The 19,053-nt window shown below is 45.4% G+C and overlaps 1 long non-coding RNA gene across 1 annotated transcript in view; it reads left to right on the top strand.

The window, feature by feature from the left end:
* Window positions 1–19,053, top strand: part of LOC147728384 (uncharacterized) — a 39,907-nt gene that overhangs the window by 5,724 nt on the left and 15,130 nt on the right. The window contains exon 2 of the long non-coding RNA XR_015309373.1: window positions 106–165. This is a non-coding gene — a long non-coding RNA (uncharacterized LOC147728384). The remainder of the gene's footprint in view (window positions 1–105; window positions 166–19,053) is intronic.

Genomic DNA, 19,053 nt, shown 5'->3' with positions numbered 1-19,053 from the left:
CAGTAATAAACAAAAATGTTTCCAAAGTCTTGCTTGCGTTGGGCGCCAGATCTTTTAAACAAAATGTACTTATCTTTAATTCTCTTGTCTTTTGTCTTTTCACAGGTGACAGGAAACTCGGATTGCCAAGACGAAGTCGTTCTGCTGAAGAATCCAGGCCCCCAGGTGAGTCTGCTGAAGGAGCCCCCAGACGCGATCCTTCTCCGTTGAAATCCGGAAGGCAAAGCGAGTTCCAGAAGCCTGGGTGCGGTTTAAATAGCAGACCGCACCCAGAGAAAATAGTGCGCACGTTCGCGCAAGGCTGCTGCATGTAGATGCGCTCAAAGCAGCCTCAAGAAAACAATCTCTAAGATTCACAGGCTGTCACCCAAAACTATTCAGGCAATATCCACACCATTGCAGCGCATCAAGCAACAGCGCTATGCTACAGAAAATACTATGAACTTGGGCATTCAAAACGAAATGAAATAAATGTCACGTAATGTTTTTAAAAACACAAACAATAAACACTACATACGCTCTGGTCGTGCGGGTGCACGGGAATGGGGCGGGATGTTCTAAGACAATGGGTTCTGCTTCTTAAATAGGTAAAGACCAAGTGAAGAATCATGACATGACTCCCTTCTCAAGATCCCCCCTAAAACTGGTGAGATAGGTTTAGGTTTCTCAGGAAATCTTACATGAAAAGTTCTCACTACCTTAGGTGCATTTTTCAAATGTTCCAGAGGTTCCCATGACCTTTCTTTGGGACCATATCCTTTCCAGTCCACTAGATAATAAAGTTTTCCTCGAACTCTTTTGGAGTCCAAAATTGCTCTAACTTCATATTCAGGATGACCTTCTATAGTTATTGAAGAAGGAGGTTGAACAAAACGAGTTCGAGGATGGAAAGGTTTTATCAGAGACACATGAAATACCGGATGAACTTGATATTTTGAAGGAAGTACCAATTTAACACTAACTGGATTGATTATCTTTTCTATAGTAAAAGGACCAATACATCTTGGGTTGAATTTTCGATATCCTTTTATCTTCAAATTTTTGGTACTTAGCCAAACCTTTTCTCCAGGTATGTATTCAGGTTGTTTAGATCTATGTTTGTCTGCGATTCTTTTTTGACTTTCTTTCGCCTGAGCTAAATGGAATTTAGCCTGTTCCTGAATGGTAGACAGTTTGGAAATATAGTCTGAAATAGCTGGTACAGTATTCATTCCTTTTAAATCGTTAGGAAAATTCTTGGGATGAAACCCGAAATTACAGAAGAAAGGAGACATCCCAATAGATGAATGATCCACATTATTATAAGCAAATTCCAATTGACTTAAGAGATCTGACCAATCTTCGTCTACGTTAATTAACATACAACGAATAAACTGTTCAATGGTTTGATTAGTACGTTCCGTTAAACCATCAGTTTGAGGATGATAACTAGATGATAACCGAATTTCCATCTTTAATTGGATTTTCTAAGACAATGGGTTCTGCTTCTTAAATAGGTAAGGACCAAGTGAAGAATCATGACACAGCTCCCCTTCCCACAAAATGACTGCTAAAATACAGCCGTACTGCCTCCTGCCTCTCTGTGCCATAGTGGTTGCTGGAGGCACTGAAAGAGACACTGCTTGAGGGCCTGGAGAGTGACCAGATACATAGCCCTAACTCCCATGTAAAAAAAATATATAGCATCAGTTTCCTTATCTTTAACACTGGTGTTTGCTGGGTTGTAGCCGGGGTCGGGTGAGAGAGCAGCAAAGGAGGTTGGGGTCCTCTTGTTCTTTGCTGATAAACCTGTCAATAATCAAAGTACAACGTATAAGGTGCAGTGCAATAATATAAAATTTCAGTACAAATACAAATACATCTCCAACAGCTCCCCTTCCCACAAAATGACTGCTAAAATACAGCCGTACTGCCTCTTGCCTCTCTGTGCCATAGTGGTTGCTGGAGGCACTGAAAGAGACACTGCTTGAGGGCCTGGAGAGTGACCAGATACATAGCCCTAACTCCCATGTAAAAAAATATATAGCATCAGTTTCCTTATCTTTAACACTGGTGTTTGCTTTGTTGTAGCCGGGGTCGGGTGAGAGAGCAGCAAAGGAGGTTGGGGTCCTCTTGTTGTTGGCTGATAAACCTGTCAATAATCAAAGTACAACGTATAAGGTGCAGTGCAATAATATAAAATTTCAGTACAAATACAAATACATCTCCAACAGCTCCCCTTCCCACAAAATGACTGCTAAAATACAGCCGTACTGCCTCTTGCCTCTCTGTGCCATAGTGGTTGCTGGAGGCACTGAAAGAGACACTGCTTGAGGGCCTGGAGAGTGACCAGATACATAGCCCTAACTCCCATGTAAAAAAATATATAGCATCAGTTTCCTTATCTTTAACACTGGTGTTTGCTTTGTTGTAGCCGGGGTCGGGTGAGAGAGCAGCAAAGGAGGTTGGGGTCCTCTTGTTGTTGGCTGATAAACCTGTCAATAATCAAAGTACAACGTATAAGGTGCAGTCTAATAATATGAAGAAAAGGATAGTTTTACGGGTTTGCTGCACAATTTTTAATAGATTTACTTCGTTATTTTGTACTTTTACACTTCTTAACACTGTCTGGGCATTGGGTGCACCTCAGTAATACTGTTCAATTCCAAAATATAACAACAAACAACAGAAAGGTGACCGCGCAAAAGTCCTACCACTGCGAGGAATCACGTGCAGATGCGTTTTTAGTAACTGGAACTGTTTTACCCAGAAACAAATATTTATTGGTCAAACTCTGCCGATTATGTAACAGATGATGGATTATGAGGCAAATGGAGCAAATCTATAAATATGCTAACATTGCTGCGGCTGCACAGTCACATAATTCCAGTGGGTTGTCAGTTAGCAGGCCCCACTGTAAGTGAACCACACCTCAAGTGGAATCTCTAACGTTCATGCACCCATCTCTGCAATTCAGTACTGCCACCATATCAAGTGTGGCCCCCTCGAACCTTGAGTCTTCAGTTCAGAACTTTGATAGGCATGTAAGATGCTAAGAAGCACAACATCTGCCTGACTATGAAATGCAGCCATGTTTGTGACTGTGTCAGCTGCACGTTTACAGAGGAGCTGGCGCAGCCCCATCTCTTTGCATTCCTGAGAAGTGATACCAATGAAATTACCACTTTAGTAATTAAAAGTAAAGCATGCCTGGTGATAAAAAATTCGTACATACGATTAAAACAGTAATTGCTACCAGAAACGTTTTTCCTGTGACTAATGACTGAATTAATGTTGAATTTTACCATGGTTCCTCGAGCTTACACAGCCAGAGAGGAGCAACGTCAGAGATTGAATGGTATAGATAGAGCCGTCAATGTGAAAAGAATTAGAAACAAATCAAGCAAGGAAAAGCGGAACAGAGAAAAGCAGGAAGGATGGAGGGAAGTGAAACAGGGAAATTTCAAGAGACAAAAGGAGGCAGAGGGCTGGAGGGAGCATAGGGGGGGAAAGGATATGCAGTCTTCATGCACTACCCCCTGCCATCTACCTAATGGCAGCTGCAGACAGAGCCATTTACACTCCAATATATTAGTAAGGGAAATGTATAAACTGTTCAACCCTTAACTTGTGGCAGAGGTATTCAATTCTGCACCAACTCTGTCTCTCGGTGGACAGATCTTTGCCATGGTGTTAGAATGGAGCACAAATCAAAATTCATCAATTTCCAGCAGTTTAGAGGTGACTCAATGATGATAGGTTTGGTATAGTTTTTTTGTATTTTAATCAGATATATCCAGTTACAGAAATATCAAGAAAAATGTATTTAGAAGCAGCAAGGAAAATAACAGTGCACTCCATACAGGAAATAGTCCTATCTTAATCTGAAAGGACTAACCTAGCCTAGCATCAAAACCATAAAGAGTTCCTTTTGGAAAAGAGCAAGGGTTCAGCACAATGGGAAGCACATCTCTCATTAAGAGCAGTTCTGGAAACTCAGTCGAGTACCCCAACAGTTGCAGTAGCAACCGTTAATCTAAGTTAAAAGGAAATTAATCACAGCAGTAGCTGTAATTTAGCATAAAGAAATAATGTCTCCTCATGAATGTTAAGGAAAACAAGACAATTCTCCAGCAGTAGCTTACAGTAATTCATGCAAGCACACAAAAGTACTAAAGGGCAAAGCAGGGTAGGTGTGCATAGAATGCATTAACTTTCTAACTAGGAACACATACAATATAGAAAGCACAAAACATATTTCGCAAAAACAGGTGTTTAAGTCTTTTCAAGACATTGAAGAAGTGTCTTCTGATGGTCTGTCTCCTCTCCAACGGAAAACATGCAAGTTGGGGTAAAGTTACCTGGAGACTGCTAAAGCTTTAAACAGTAGATACATTTGAAGAAGGTTCTCACAAGAACCACCAATAAGCATATCCTGTTAATTGTTCAATGTCCCATTTTTCAATACACTAGTCTAATAAATTAAACATTTTCTGTTCTCAATGTCCTGGTTAGATCACGAGAAATATTTTCTTCAATAAGCCTTAATTTTACTAAACATTTTATGTATTATAGTACATAGCATGGTGACTTGATTTATTATGATGACATCATATGGTGTGGGGAAAGAAAGAAACAGCACATTTTCTGACAATGACACCTTCTACAGTTAAATACTAGAATAAATCAGTAGTTTTAAAAGGCATTATTTTATTAATGGGAATGAGAAGGTAGAGCAAGAAGGAGGAAGAAAGAAAACATGACACCTAGTCATGTAAGCACTATGGAAATGGGAGCTTTCTGCTGAACCATAAACTGCACATTAGTTTTTACACATTTAAAACATGCACATATTCCTACAGTTTGTTTTTGTTAAACATGCTCTACGTTATTATCTAGGGACATTTTAACATCCGTGTAAGGTTAATATTGTCTAAATGTTTCAGCTCTAACACAGCTTATCTCATCCTGGGCTTTAAATGGTCATAGCAGTTCACTTGACCATCTAATTGGATGCTCCCATAAAGGGACAGACTACCTCTCCTCTTAGTAAGAACACAGGTTTTGATAGGGAGGAATTCCAAATGCACACACATGCAAGTTTCTTTAACTGGCGTTTCGACGTCCCTTACATCCATTTCTTTTATGCTCCTGGTGAGAACAAAATAAATAAAATGGGGCATGATGATCCTGTCTGCTGCTGACATTGCCGTCACAAGAACATTGTCTTCTCATTTTATCTGCCTCGTAATGTCTGTCCAATTCTAATCTATATTCAAAGACCTACTACACATAAATAAGGTTTTGTTTTCCCCGGATACAACTTTCCTGCACGGGAAACTACTCTACGCCCCTTACTGGGTGGTACGTGGTAAGGGCACTGACGGGGGTTTTGAGGCCATAGGATAGAAGCTGTAGAAGGGAAAGGGTAGGCTGACATGAGCTGGGTGGGCCCTGACACTTCTATGTACATCTTGTATGGCCGTATTGGTGGTACGGGAAAATGATCTCGTTGAGCCTGGAGCCATGGAACCTGCGAGGACTGGGCGTGTGGGGATTGAGACCTACGGGGCGATGGGGGGGTGGGGGTGCGGATTTTGGAGACCTTTCTGTCTGGAGATGGGGGATACTAGGCAAGGTTGCGTTGTGTGGGCTATAAGCAGGGGCGCATGACTTTAGGTGCGAGCAAGAGCGGCTTGGTGGCATCGTGCCTGCTTAATTAGGGGTGTTAATGGGACTGTCGTGCCCACTATGGTTCTAAAGTGGCATGGGATTGACCTCACGTGAACGGTTGGGCTTGACCAGGCTTGGGCAAAAGCGGAGGGACGCGACAGGTGGCCCCCAAAATGACCCTGATGAGGATTAGTGGACTTCTCTGTGGGATACTCGGGGAGGGGGGGCACTGCTGTCCATCTGAAGCCCATTAACCTTGAGGAGTGAGGGGCTGATAGGAATTGGAGGAGACACGAAACCTGACAGGCGCTTGGGAATGAGGCGTGAATGTAAGAGGATGTCTCAAACTTCAGGAAAATATATTGGTCGAATGACCTTGTACGGTGTTCGACACAGTACGAACCGAGGTAACGAAAAGAGACTGTGACGAACGATACCGTACTACACCAAATGTGGCAAACATTTACATTTTGAAAAATGACTCTGGCATTCTACGCTTGAGGTGAACTGCCTCCTCAGCGAAGATCCCAGTATTCTGTGTTTGGGGTGATCGGCGCGATGTGCAAATAGCCTGTCAGTCTAGGTTTGAGGTGGTTTGCCCCCTGTGCGGAGAGCCTGGCATTCAGTGTTCGAGGCAACCTGCGGCAATGTTTTAGGTGACTTGGACCTGATCCAACGAGGAGATGCAAACGGCCACAAACCCATGCATTCACTTAGGCCATAACGGGGTGACTTGCTTTTAGCAACCGAAAGATGTATTATCATAATACGTCTTCCGGTTGCTAAAAGCAAGTGAATGCATGAAGGACAGCCATATTCCCACCTGGAAGGTTTGTGCCATTCACGAAGCTGGAAAGAGCAGCACAGCACTGCGTGATTGTAAGGCTGAGCCAGGCACAGCGCTCCATAAGGCCTTAGACAGCAGAGCTATCGGTCTTGTTACACATTTCTCAGTGAGCCAACCAGCTTTTCACAGGCCTGCCCCCGCCCAAGTGCGACCTGGCTGCATACCGTCACCTACTTTTTTCGAAGTCAGTCAGCCCGCCGGCGACTCGGACTCGATGGATTGATGAATGACGATTGACGATTCTCTCCGTTCTTCTCAGAGTAGTACTGTCGACTCAAATAATTGCACAATGTCTCTCTCTCAGTCTCTCTCTACGCTGCTCATGTGGCGAGTCGCGATGAGACAGAGAAAGCCCCCGCCCCCACTTGCAACTTAAGTAGTACAGCAGCAATTCAGCAAACGTCACAGCGCACCGCGCACATCCCCGTCTCCCCGAATCAGAATGGCCATGGCCAATCACTGAATGGCTTCACATGCTGAAGTCACAGTGATTGGCCATGATGATAGTGCGCGGCCTGAGCCAGTGTGCCACCACCCACGACACGCGGCATCCAATAGTGGATTGCCTGTCCTTCAGCGCGGTGAACCAGCCAATCCTGGCACTGCATAAGCGCCAGGATTGGCTAGGGGGGCACACAGACTCCTCGCCCTGGCGCAGCGCCTTCTCAATCAACGGGTTAAAGACGCACCCCTCCCTGGGCTCCTTCTTCGGTCCGTGCTGGTCAATTCAATTGACGGTAACGCGCCAGCACGGGCAAGTTCCTGCCCTGAATGCCTCATGCGCAATTTCCAACTCGAGTCGCAGGTGTTTGTTATGAATGTTGTTACCCAGGTTACCAGGCCATCCCCACCCCCTGGGCACTCCCGATAACATCGTGTCTATCCCGATTCCGAAGCGCTGTGCTGCGCTTAATTTTAGATGCTCTGACTCTGAGTTGTCGCAGCCGCAGGTGCGTCCACCAGGCTTAGTGGGGCCAAGCCCCCAAGCCCCAATGGACGCACCGCGGCTGGGCTGCAATGACCTCTGAGTTTTAACTGGAAAGGACATCTGCAACAGGAGAGCGAGAGGCGGGCCAGGAAATGTTTCTCCATGGAATGAACACAGAGGAGCCAGGCAGTGAGAAAGAGAAACACGAACATAGAGGAGAAAAGAAGAGTCGACAGCTTCTGTGTTGTTTGTGCAAATTGCACATGTGTGGGACGTGGTGAAATAGAGCCAATTGTGCGTGAATATTTGATTAATAGAGAGAGAGAAAGGAGTCACACACATGTTATGCAGTTGGATTTAGTGGACAAATAACGAAAGAAAAAAGAACATAAAAACATAATTTAAATATACTTTGAAGAATGAAAGCAAGAGATAAAGTATGATGGAAGCTGTAGGAAGTAAGAACAAGAGCGAAAAGAAAGACACTTTGACAGCTGTCATAAGTGGCAGTAAAGTGCCCGGAAAGGAGACAATAAATCACTGTGTGCACATTGCATCGAGAGAGGTAGGGTGAAAAAACACCTTGTGTGCTTTGATTGAGCTTTGACCCGGCTGAAAAAAAAACACTGTTGGTAAATTCCTAGCATGGGAAAAAATGGGCACCACGGGCACAGCAGAAAGCTGTGATATTCTGTAGCTAAAAACAACCCCTCCTGGGAAAGAGGCGAGTGGCATGTGCAGATCAGACCTGAAAAGGGGTACGATCTTTTATTCCAAGCTGGCGTTTAGTGTTTTTTGGGAGCCATTTTGTACGTCATTTGCTTATAAAAACTAAAGACTACTGCATCCATTTACAGCACCAAACTACGAACCCGCAGCACTCTCAAAACCAACTAACGTAGGAGAGACTGGTACCATGTGCACAACAGATCTGCCAATAAAACATACAGCACTACACTGCGTGTGGGGGAACAAATGACCATTGTACTTGGAACTGTTAAGTGCAAAAAGGACATGTAAAATGCGCTGCTAAACGATGTACAGTTCATGAGTCCTGATGCCAAGGTAGGACTCTGTCTGAATACGCACCTAAGAGTGTAGCAAAACTACAGACTCTGGGAAAATAATTTCTGTGTGAATCGAATTTTTTACCGAATTGTTGTTCTGTTAATTAATGCTCGCCAGAATACCAAGGTCACCTAAACTGCATTAGGTTGAGAGTTTCAATGGCATCAAGAAATAAAATATAGTGCGGCATTCCAGACACACGGCATGCCTGTGCAACCAGTAAAGGTCAGAAAAGTTCACATATGCACAAAGCGCCGTGCCCAGAAGAAACCGGAAACCCCTTTCCATTTCACTCACACGCAGTAGTGATTAGTAAACAAGAACAGAGCACATAATCTACAAAAAAAATACAGTCGCGGCTCGCAACACCCATTGGACTCAAAGGGCTTCAGTGCTGACTGGGGATGCCTCGTCGTCGAGATCAGAGTCCCCTCCATTATATCCAGCACTTGTGGTAGCGCCGTCCTTTTGCCACTGGATGACCTTGTTGCATTTTGCCATTTTGCCATGTGACCATACTTTGCAGACCCTCAGTAGGGCTGAGCGGGAATAGAGTCTCTGATTCATAGGGGTTTGCTGAATTTGCTGTCACCTTTCTTGCCTAAATGACCAAGTTTCACCCTGGCCCAGTCTCCCAGTGCCAATGAGACCTCTCGCACTCCATGCCTCCTGTCGTAGTTGTCTTTGTGTATTTTTCTGAGCCTTCTCTATGTTGCTTCTGACCACCGTGAGAGACCATTTGCTTTGAAATTTCATGTTCATCCAAACGAGGTTGTCTCTCGTAATTGGTTCTCTTCCTTGTATTATCTTGAAAGGGCTGTATCCCGTTAGGGTGGGCGTGATGCGATAGGCCCGCACAGTGTTCCTGATTTCTGTTTCCCAGTTCTTGCCCGTGCTGATGGCCACTTGGACAGAGCCCTTGATTACTCGGTTGAACCGTTTGGCCAGGCCATTGCCTCAGGGTGATACACTGGTGTGTGTTTAGTCTTGATTCCATTTCTCTGGATGTAGGCCGTCCATTTCTCCGAGATAAACTGGGGACCATTGTCGCATGTGATGGCTTTCAGAATTCCCTCCCTCAAGAATGCACTTGTTAGGAAGCCACTGACTGCATCTGTGTCCACCTTTTTGCAGACTTCCACCTCTGGCCACTTGGAGTATCTGTCGACTTGGACGATAACTGTTAGACCTGGCACCATTGGCGTGGGTCTCCCTTCCATTTTTGCTGTTGCCTCATGTGTTTTTGCTGGTATTAGATGCTTTGGGCACTGTGCCACTGCTATCCAGTGCCACAGTGCAAGTGCTCCCTATTGTAAATTGATGTATTAATCAGTGGTTCCATGTTTGGCTATTTGGTTTACTTGTCAGGCCCTAGTCTAGTGCACTGAGTGTGCCCAGGGCGTTTAAATCTAAATGCTGCTGGTGGGCTTGCAGCACTGGTTGTGCCACCCACAGAAGCAGCCTTGTAAAATGTGTCTAAGATTTGTCATTGCAGAGCCTGCGTGCAGAATGGTACTGTCATGATGACTGGGCAAGTGCACCCACTTGCCAGTCCCTAAACCTTCCCTTTTCTTCATATCAGTCACCCGTATGGTAGGCTCAAGGGCAGGGTGCGTTGTAAGAATAAGGTAGGACACACCCTGATGTGTGTGGCATGTCCTAATAGTGAATTACAGCCATTTTTGATTTATAACTATTGCAAGGCTACTTGTTCTCCATAGGCCAGAATGGGCTGTTAGATTATTACATGTTTATAATCCTAACTGCCTCAGAGAACATGGTAGAAATTTGAGTTTAGTATGCCTGAACTCAGAATAATAAAATACATCTTTTAGTGAAGTTGGTTTTACTGAGGAGAGGAACCTGAAGAAACTGAGGAGAGACTATTCCCAAGCTGAAGTGCTGCTTGGGGGATTGGCCTGCAGTGGTTGCCTTACTGCTAAAGGAAGGAGAAAGGAACTTTGTGTACTTTGCTTTAAACTTGTGAAGAATCTCCAAGGACTTGGAAAAGAGCTTGCCTCCTGCTGAAGTCTCAGGGACAACAGACTTCAACCCCCAGCTCCCCAGAGTTCTTTTGGAAGTGCCTGCTGCTGTTTTGGGCCTTCTGAGGAACTGCATGTCGCAAGGAGCTGGAAGCGCGACTCAACGAGAAGAAGCTTGTCGCTGTCGCTGTGCCTGCCGTCGCAACTCCGAAGGAGGGTGTCGCTGCTGGAACTGTCGCACTGCACAGCATCGGAGAGAAGCGTGCCGCAACAAAGGGGAAGCGTGTCGCCGTCGCTGCTGCTGCCGTCGCAACTCCAAAGGAGGATATCGCCACTGTAGCTGTCGCACTGCACCGCATCGAGGGAAAAGTCTCGCAACGAGGTCGGAGCGTGTCGCCCTCGCTGTGCCTGCCGTCGCAACTCCAAGGGAGGGTGTCGCTGCTGGAACTGTCGCACTGCACCGCATGGAAGAAAAGCGCCTCGCAACCCCGAGAAGTGCGCCACCATCGGAGCTGCTGCCGTCGCATTGTGGATGTTGCCGCTGTAGTTGTTGCATCGTGCGGAAGCTTCACGCATCGTGGGAGAAGAGTGGATCTGCTGGCGTCGCATTGCAGAACAAGGGTCTCGCCGCTGCAGTCCACGCATCGAACCGAGAACTTCTCGCATCCCCGAGAAGCGGTTGCATCTGGAAGACCTTCACGTCTTTATTTCTTTGCACCCGAACTTTGACGCATTTCCCTCGCTGCGACATTGCTTGTTGTGGAAGCGCAACGCAACCTAAGGTACATTGACACAAAGTGTCGCATCTAAGAACTGAACTGAATTAAGCTTAATCTACCATTTTAAAGTAACAAGTATTGTGTATTTTTGTTGTTTATGGTCTTGTGGTAACTCTATATAAAGTCTACTTATTTTTTATATAAAGCCTGGGTGGTGTCCATTTGTAGTGTGGTCACTGGTTTACTGTATGTGGTCACAAATGCTTAACACAATGCCTCTGAGATAAAGCCTGTCTGCTCGTTCCAAGCTACCAAGGGTGTGAGCAGGGGTTATTTTAGGAGTGTAATCCCTTATCCTGACTAGAGGCGAGGGTCCCTATTTGTCACAAGTACCTACCTGTGCCAACTAGAGACCCCCAAATCTCACAATAACATATTTGGGTACCCCCCAATAGTCTAGGATAGGGCCCAATGTGTCGACCGACAACTCTTCCCAGGGGTTGGTGGGAGTGGTGAACTCGCCCAGAGGGTGTCTCAGCATCGTCAGTGATTTGTCTGCATTGGCGTAATGCTGATACGCTTGTACGTACTTTTACACGCAGTTGTCAATGGTTGGCCACCATTACGACTGTTTCATTCTCCTCTTTGATTTCACGATTCCTAGATGGCCTTCGTACAGTATGCCAAGAATGTGGTCCCATAAATCCTTCAGGGGAATGACTTTGTCCCCTCTGAGTAAAAATACGGTGTCATCGCTGAGGGACAATTCATTGCGCACTTCCTAATACTTCCTGAAATCGTCTGTTAAGTGCTTCTTCTCTGGCCACCCCTGTGTGACAAAGGTTTTCACTTTGGACAGGTCAGGGTCAATGTGGTGGGCTGTCTTCCAGTCGTGCGCACTGATGATGTTCTCTTGGTCTACTGTGAGCGTCACCTGGTACTTATCCCGTTCACTGTGGTTCGGAGCTCTCTCCATGGCAGCAAAACGGCTGAGAAAATCCGCCACTTTGTTCTTCTGGCCTGGCAAGTATTCTACATCGTAGACAAAACCCAGTAGCCTGAGCGTCATTTTGGCGATGCGCGGGGTGGCTTTTGCGTTACAGCTTGACATGAGGTACTTTATCAATGGTTTGTACTCTGTCCTGAGGGTAAACCGGGAACCCCATAGATACTGCCAAAACGTTTCCATGGCCCAGATGGATGCCAGCATTTCTTTTTCGATGACGCTGAACTTCTCCTCGTTGAGGGCGAGTGAGAATGACGCGAAACCTATGGTGGTTTTGTGACATCTGTGGATCGTTGTGACAAGACTGCCCCTAACCCCTTCTCGCTGGCATCCGTTGTCAAGATGCTGGGGGCAGAGCTGTCAAACCCTTGCAGGGGTATGGCTTTCCATATGTCCTTTTTAATATACTTGAATTCCAGGTCCGATTCCGACATCCATCTGAAAGCGTTCTTTTCTTTCAATAGCTGGTGCAGACTGTGTGTTTTGGTTGCAAAATTCCTGACGAATCGGCTGTAAAATTCTGCTAACCCCAAAAAGAGCGAACTTCGTCTTTCGTTCGTGGCCTGGGTGCAGACTTGATGGCTTCTACATTAGCCTTCTTTGGAGAAATCCCATTATTGCCAAACTCATGCCCCAGGTACGTGACAGTGCGTAGGCGGAACCTGCACTCCTCCAGTTCTGCCATGAGGCCGTTTCCTGACAGTGTCCTTAAGACCGCTCGAAGTTTGTCATCGTGCTCCGCTTTGGTTTTCCCCATAACAAGTATGTCGTCCTGGAAATATAAGACGTCGCTGCTGTCTTTGAATAACTTGTGCATCAGTTTCTGAAATACCGAAGCGGCTGATGCCAGACCAGATGGTAGTCTCCGAAATCGGTAGCAGGCGAATGGGGTAATGAAGGAGGTGAACTTCCTGCATGAAGGGTGAAGCAAGATTTGGTGATTTGCCGCTGTGAGGTCTATTTGTCGAGAACCACTTGACTTCTTTGGTCTGGGCCAACAATTTGTTGATTCGTGGCAACGGGAATTTGTCCACCAGTATGTTGTTAATCAATTCTCTAAGATCTATGCAAAGACGCACCTTCCCGTTTGGTTTCCTTGCCACAACAAAGGGCGCCAACAATTTGGCGCTTTCGATGGGTTCTATGATGCTGTTGTCTTCCAGGCGCTGCAATTCAAGCTGCAAGGCTTCCCTACAGTTGAAAGGGATGTTTCTTACTTTGTGGCTGACCGGTACGGTGCCATCTTTTAGCTGTATCTTGTGCGTGAACTTTGACAGTTGCCCAATGGTCCCGCCAAAGACATCAGGGAATTTAATTTGCAGGTTGCCTACATCCGGTCTGGGAGGGCCGTCTGTCATCAGCACATACGTTTCTCCGCTGGGGTTGAGTTGGATGCCTAATGCTCCTTGGGCAGCCCATCCGAGGACCAAAGGTCCTCTTTCTGCCACGTTCAGTTTGCCTGTGGTCTCCCTCCCCTTGGATTAAAATTTTAGGTGTCTGAACCCAACAATGGGGATCCTCTCCCTTGTGAAGGTGACGGGATGTACGTCTGTAGGGTGTAGGTGGTGCCTCTGGTGTCAGCGAAATCACTGTCCCAGATCTCCCTTTGTATGATCATGAATGGGGACCCTGAATCTGCGACCATGGATATCTGGACTCCCCCAATGGTCAAACGACAGGATGTTTTTTTTCTAGCACTGCAATCTGTGCCCAACACTTGTTCATCAATGCACAAAATACAGTCATCATCACCATCACCCTCCCCCACATCAGGTTCAGAGTCATACATGACGCATTTGACAGAGGTACTGCTGGGCCTCCGTCTGCAGACTTTGCTAAAATGCCCCACCACCCCGCAAAAAGAGCATTTTACATGGAAGGCAGGGCATTGTTTGTCATTGGCCATGTGCGTCTGACTGCCACACCTATAGCAAGAACCCTTCTTTTTAGGAAGAGGTCTAGCGGGCCCTGCAGAGTTCCATGTGGGCATTCTGCTATTCCTATACCCTGCAGTGGGGGCCGCTTGTCATTGGAAACATTTTTGTTGCTCACTTTGCACACTCTGGGTTTACTTTCGCTGTCCTTCTTAGCCGCTACTGCACACCTTTTGGACAGTTCAGCCATTTTAACAATCACTATGATTTCATGAAGGGGCGCCTCCTCACTCACCCACAACATTAGTGTTGACCGTGTGCATTATTATCTGATCATGCACTAAATCGTCATGAAGATGGCCAAATTTGCAATTTACTGCTAGTTTTTTTAGAGCTGCGACATAGTCCTCCACTGTCGCTTTGTTTCCTCTAGAATTTGTTTTATCTGTCTATGGCCGTACAAATAACAGGTTGGTAATGACTGTCTAGATCTTCTAAAGCATGTTGGAACGCATCTTCATCCGTTGCACCTCTCGGTTTCTTAACCATGTTCTCGTATACTCTCAACCCTTCTTGCCCTAGATTGTGCAATAGTATTTTCTTTCTGCGTTTGCTGGAGAACGCTTCCTCCCCGTCATCTTCCAGGGCAGACAAGTAGTTGAGGATGTACCCCTTCCAATCAACCCATTTCATGGCTGGCTGTCCTGGCTTCGGGAGGAAAGGCACTGGATTTGTTAGGGAGAAGGTTTGGGCACACATTGTGATGGGCTGGAATACTCCGGCAAGGGAAGGACATCAAATGGGGAATGTGCAGCAGATTGCGGTAGGCAGCGGCAGGAGAGTAAGACATGGTTACTGTACCTGCATACGCAGACGGGATTTCTGACAGAAGCAATGGATCGCTTGAACCCTGCACAGTCTAGTTTGGGCGATGTGCGGGGTGGCTTTTAGAAAGAAGCAAGTGTGCGTGTCACTGTGATGCCATGCGCAGGACACGCTGTATGGAGAAACAGCTTAGAGGCAGAGGAGTAGCCCAATTTGGTAGACAATGCATGTGCAGTAGCCCAAGGTTGCATATAGTGGGTGATGGAAATGCGTTGATCACCACGCGTGTGCACGCCTTCACTCAGGCATGTAAGATGACCCCAAGAAGCTCCCAATCTGGTCACACGGAGGTAGCGGTCTTGTGAGAGAGTGGGTAAAAGAGTGCATAATTTCAAACGTGCTGCTGGCATACCTCGAGGACTGTATACTTGGGAGGTTGGACTCGACACGCTTCTGGAGGTCTGGCCATGTGATGTGTTGGCCATCTGCTCCGCCAGCGCCTCTTTCCCACTCCGTTGAGTAGAACATGTGTGCGTATGTTGTGGCGTGTCGCGTCGTGCAGGTGGATGCAGCGGGGTCTGTTCCAGCTCGTCGCCAGTCTGTAATGTCGTGGGCTACCCCGCAAGAAGACACGGACACAGTAGGTGCTGGGTAACTTAGGAATTATTCCGGAGAGGGAGAGCCATGCATGCACTCCTCTCTGTGCCCCATAACTCACTGCGTACCCCGTGCTGTCCCATCAGGCACACAGCTGATCACGTGGTTGCAGAGCAACTAAACTGTGACACCACAATTAGTATACATTGCAAAGGTCTTGCACGCAAGCACGGAGGGAACAATCTTCGCAAGAGAATTGTCATGCTGACTGTTTATCCTGTTTCCTTGTTTCGGAAAAAGAAGAAGAGTGTTTAGAGGACACTGAATGTGTTGTTGCACACATCAATGCTACCATCATGTGTGAAGGGACAGTTACAGAAGAAGAATGGTTGGACACTCAGACAAAAAGACAATACATTGAAACAAGGTATTGAGTATCTTACTTGTAAATGGCCGCCTATAAGAAATTTGAGTCGAGAATTGAAAAGCTACCAACAGATTTCCGAAATGGTTTTCTTAAAAGAAATGATCTATTTGTGCCACCATATCAACTGCACAAGAAATTAATAAGAATAGCACACCATGGGCATCCTGGCTGAACTGCTACCAAGAAACGTTTACGCAACTACTATAGGAATTAATGCAGAAGTTAACCTACATGTTGATGAATGTATTCAATGTTTAAAAGCTGACGAGCATTGGAAAACCAAAAAGAATGAAATGCAACTTGTTGAAATACCAGATGGACCTTGGGTCAAGGTTGCAATTGACTTTTCAGGACTGTTCAATTTACTTGAAACTAACTAAGTATTTAGTAGTCTAAGACTACTACTCAAAATGGATACACTATGAGTTCATTCAAAATATCACTAATGACAAAATAATTGAGTTTTTAAAGCACATTTTTTCAATTGTGGGCCAACCAAAAATGTTAGTGTCAGAAAACAGTACTCAAAAAGTCTCCACCAAAATGACAGATTTCTTAAACAAACTTGGGATAAAGCAGGAAAAAACACCTTTATATAGCCCATCCTCTAATGGTCAAGTAGAACGCATAAACAGATATTTAATAGAAGACGTTCAGTTAGCCACTGCTTCTCAGTTACCTGTCAAGGAATTTATTCATGACAAAGTCATTAGTTACAACACTACTACAAATGATATAACCAAACATACTCACTTTTATTTAATGAGAGGAAGAATGTGTAACACAGCACTGTTAGAACTGGGTGTCACTAGTTGGCTGAGGTAGATAACTTAGTCCAAATATGGACCCTTGCTTCTAAGTCAGGGAAAGAAAGGACACCTTCACAGATAGCCCCTGCTCACCGCCTCAGTAGCTTGGCACGAGCAGCCAGGCTTATCTCCAAGGCAAATGTGTAAACACCACAAATGGACTCCACATGATTTTAATGAAAAAACAATTATATGTTTATAAAAACAAGATATACGATGAGACCACATGATAAAAATCTAACGTATGCGTATTTGTAATATTTCACCTTGCCGATTATTAGGCCAGCAAGCCCTTGTAGGTTCTTGCAGTATTAATGAGCAATTCTCAATGATCCAATGCAGCCCTAATGCAATGCTATGCAGTTCGTAATGCAAGAATCAGGCACTTCATGATGTAAAAATAATGCAGTTCATACACCCGCGTAGCTAGGGGGGGGCGGTCCGCCCCAGGCGGCACTGTTTTTGGGGCGGCCACGGCCGCGCAACTCAAGGTACATTATCTGTATTGGTCGACTAATTGGATGGCGGCCGCGGGAGTAAAAAGAAGTGCGTCTCGGCGTTGCGCGCGTGATAAATATGGTAAAGGTGAGGCAGCAGCCTATCATGCTTAGTCACACATCTCGCGCGCGCAACGTGAGGACGCAGTGACGCACTTCTTTTTACTCCCGCGGCCGCCATCCAATAGCCCTTACAGGGTGATAGGCCGCAGCCTCACACTGTACTAGAGTCAACTCAGTGTCACCATCATGAGAGGCCTGGCTGCCTGGCTGCATCGGGCGCTGCCTACAGTGCGGAGACAGCACACAGAGCCTGCAGCTAGTCACTGACGCTTTGCAGTGAAATAAGGTACTGTGAGTTATTATTTTAGTTATAGTACATTAACTTTAGGCACTGCAGGGAAGTGACAGCGGGTAATATACAGAGACAATTTCCCATTCTAGCTACACTACATGGAGGGAACTGTTTGTTGAGCTGTTTGCCGTGACTAGAACATAACAGTTTATGTAGAACAATTTTGCCAGAAGTATTACAAACATAAAAGAAGTGTGTGTGCGGTCCGGATGAGACTAGATTGCAATGCGAGGATCTGAGGCATGGGGGTACTTATTATAGGAACATTTTAGACAACACATGTTCAGTTGGGTCTGCATATGTACATTACATAATGTTGCATTAAGTCACAGGAAGGAAAAGTGCTCTGTCCAGGATCACTCAATAAAATGCTGAAGCCAGGATTACAAACTAGGTCACCAGGTTACGAAGTTAGCATTTTAAACTCTGCACCAAATGGACAGGGGGAGCAAGAGTGCAACCCGATGCCCTTGCTGCGTTTAGGGTCTAAATTATCTTTATTTCTTACCTGGAAGTATTGTCTCAAACTCTTATTGCAATGTGTTGAACTGCAGATTGACATTTAGAGGGATGCCCATTGCAGGGGACTGCCAAACCGCAAGAGGTTTAAGACACTACATTGAGGTCAATTATATTGGTCTAAAATGATATCACTTCCAGTACACTGCCTAGGACCACGTCATCATGGTAAATATATTATTACCTTCACATAATATATCGAACCTCATTGCCTATTCTGTTAATCTATTATACTCACCTATATTTTACCTTGCAATGTAGTGGTTAGGCTGGGGTGGATGCGATATTATGTCATGCAATATAACGCAGGAAATATAGTGTGGATATGGCTTGGAGGGCTGGCAACTCTATTACAAGACTCCCATTCATAAATGTTTGAGTGTCGGAGCACCATTTAAAACAATGGAGGGACAGAGGGTGACTAATAGTTGGTATCTGCCTTCCGATGCAACATATACACACTTTTCTTTGAGCTCTCTCTGTTTAATTGTTTAATCCTGCATAGTGAGTGCAATGTTCTAGCAGCACTATAGCTCTTCTACCCTTGAGATACATTTGTTGGTAAATGTTCTCCCTCTCTTTTATAGCATTGGGTACAGGGCTATAACAATCAACTATATATATATATGATCCTTGTCTTCCAGAACTGGCAGACTCTAACTGTTTATCGCCATCAATATTGTCCCATTCTCTTCTTCCCCTAACCCAAGAGAATAACAACGACTTGCTATTCAGAAAATCATACAATATGAGCCATTACTAAGCCATATATTTGACAGACATTATCTAACCAAACACAGCCACATCAGACCACCTTGACTCTGGCTAATAATGTTCCGGAACCCTTTAGGATTCCCAGACCCGGTAAGTACTAGGGGACCATTCAGATCTTTGAGGTTGGGATACAAATGCAGTAAATTTAACAAGTAATTCCTTTCCTATAGAAAA

Source organism: Lissotriton vulgaris, chromosome 3_1, assembly GCF_964263255.1.
Source record: "Lissotriton vulgaris chromosome 3_1, aLisVul1.2, whole genome shotgun sequence".
Lineage (NCBI taxonomy): Eukaryota > Metazoa > Chordata > Amphibia > Caudata > Salamandridae > Lissotriton > Lissotriton vulgaris.
This window is presented reverse-complemented; position numbering and strand designations above follow the sequence as displayed.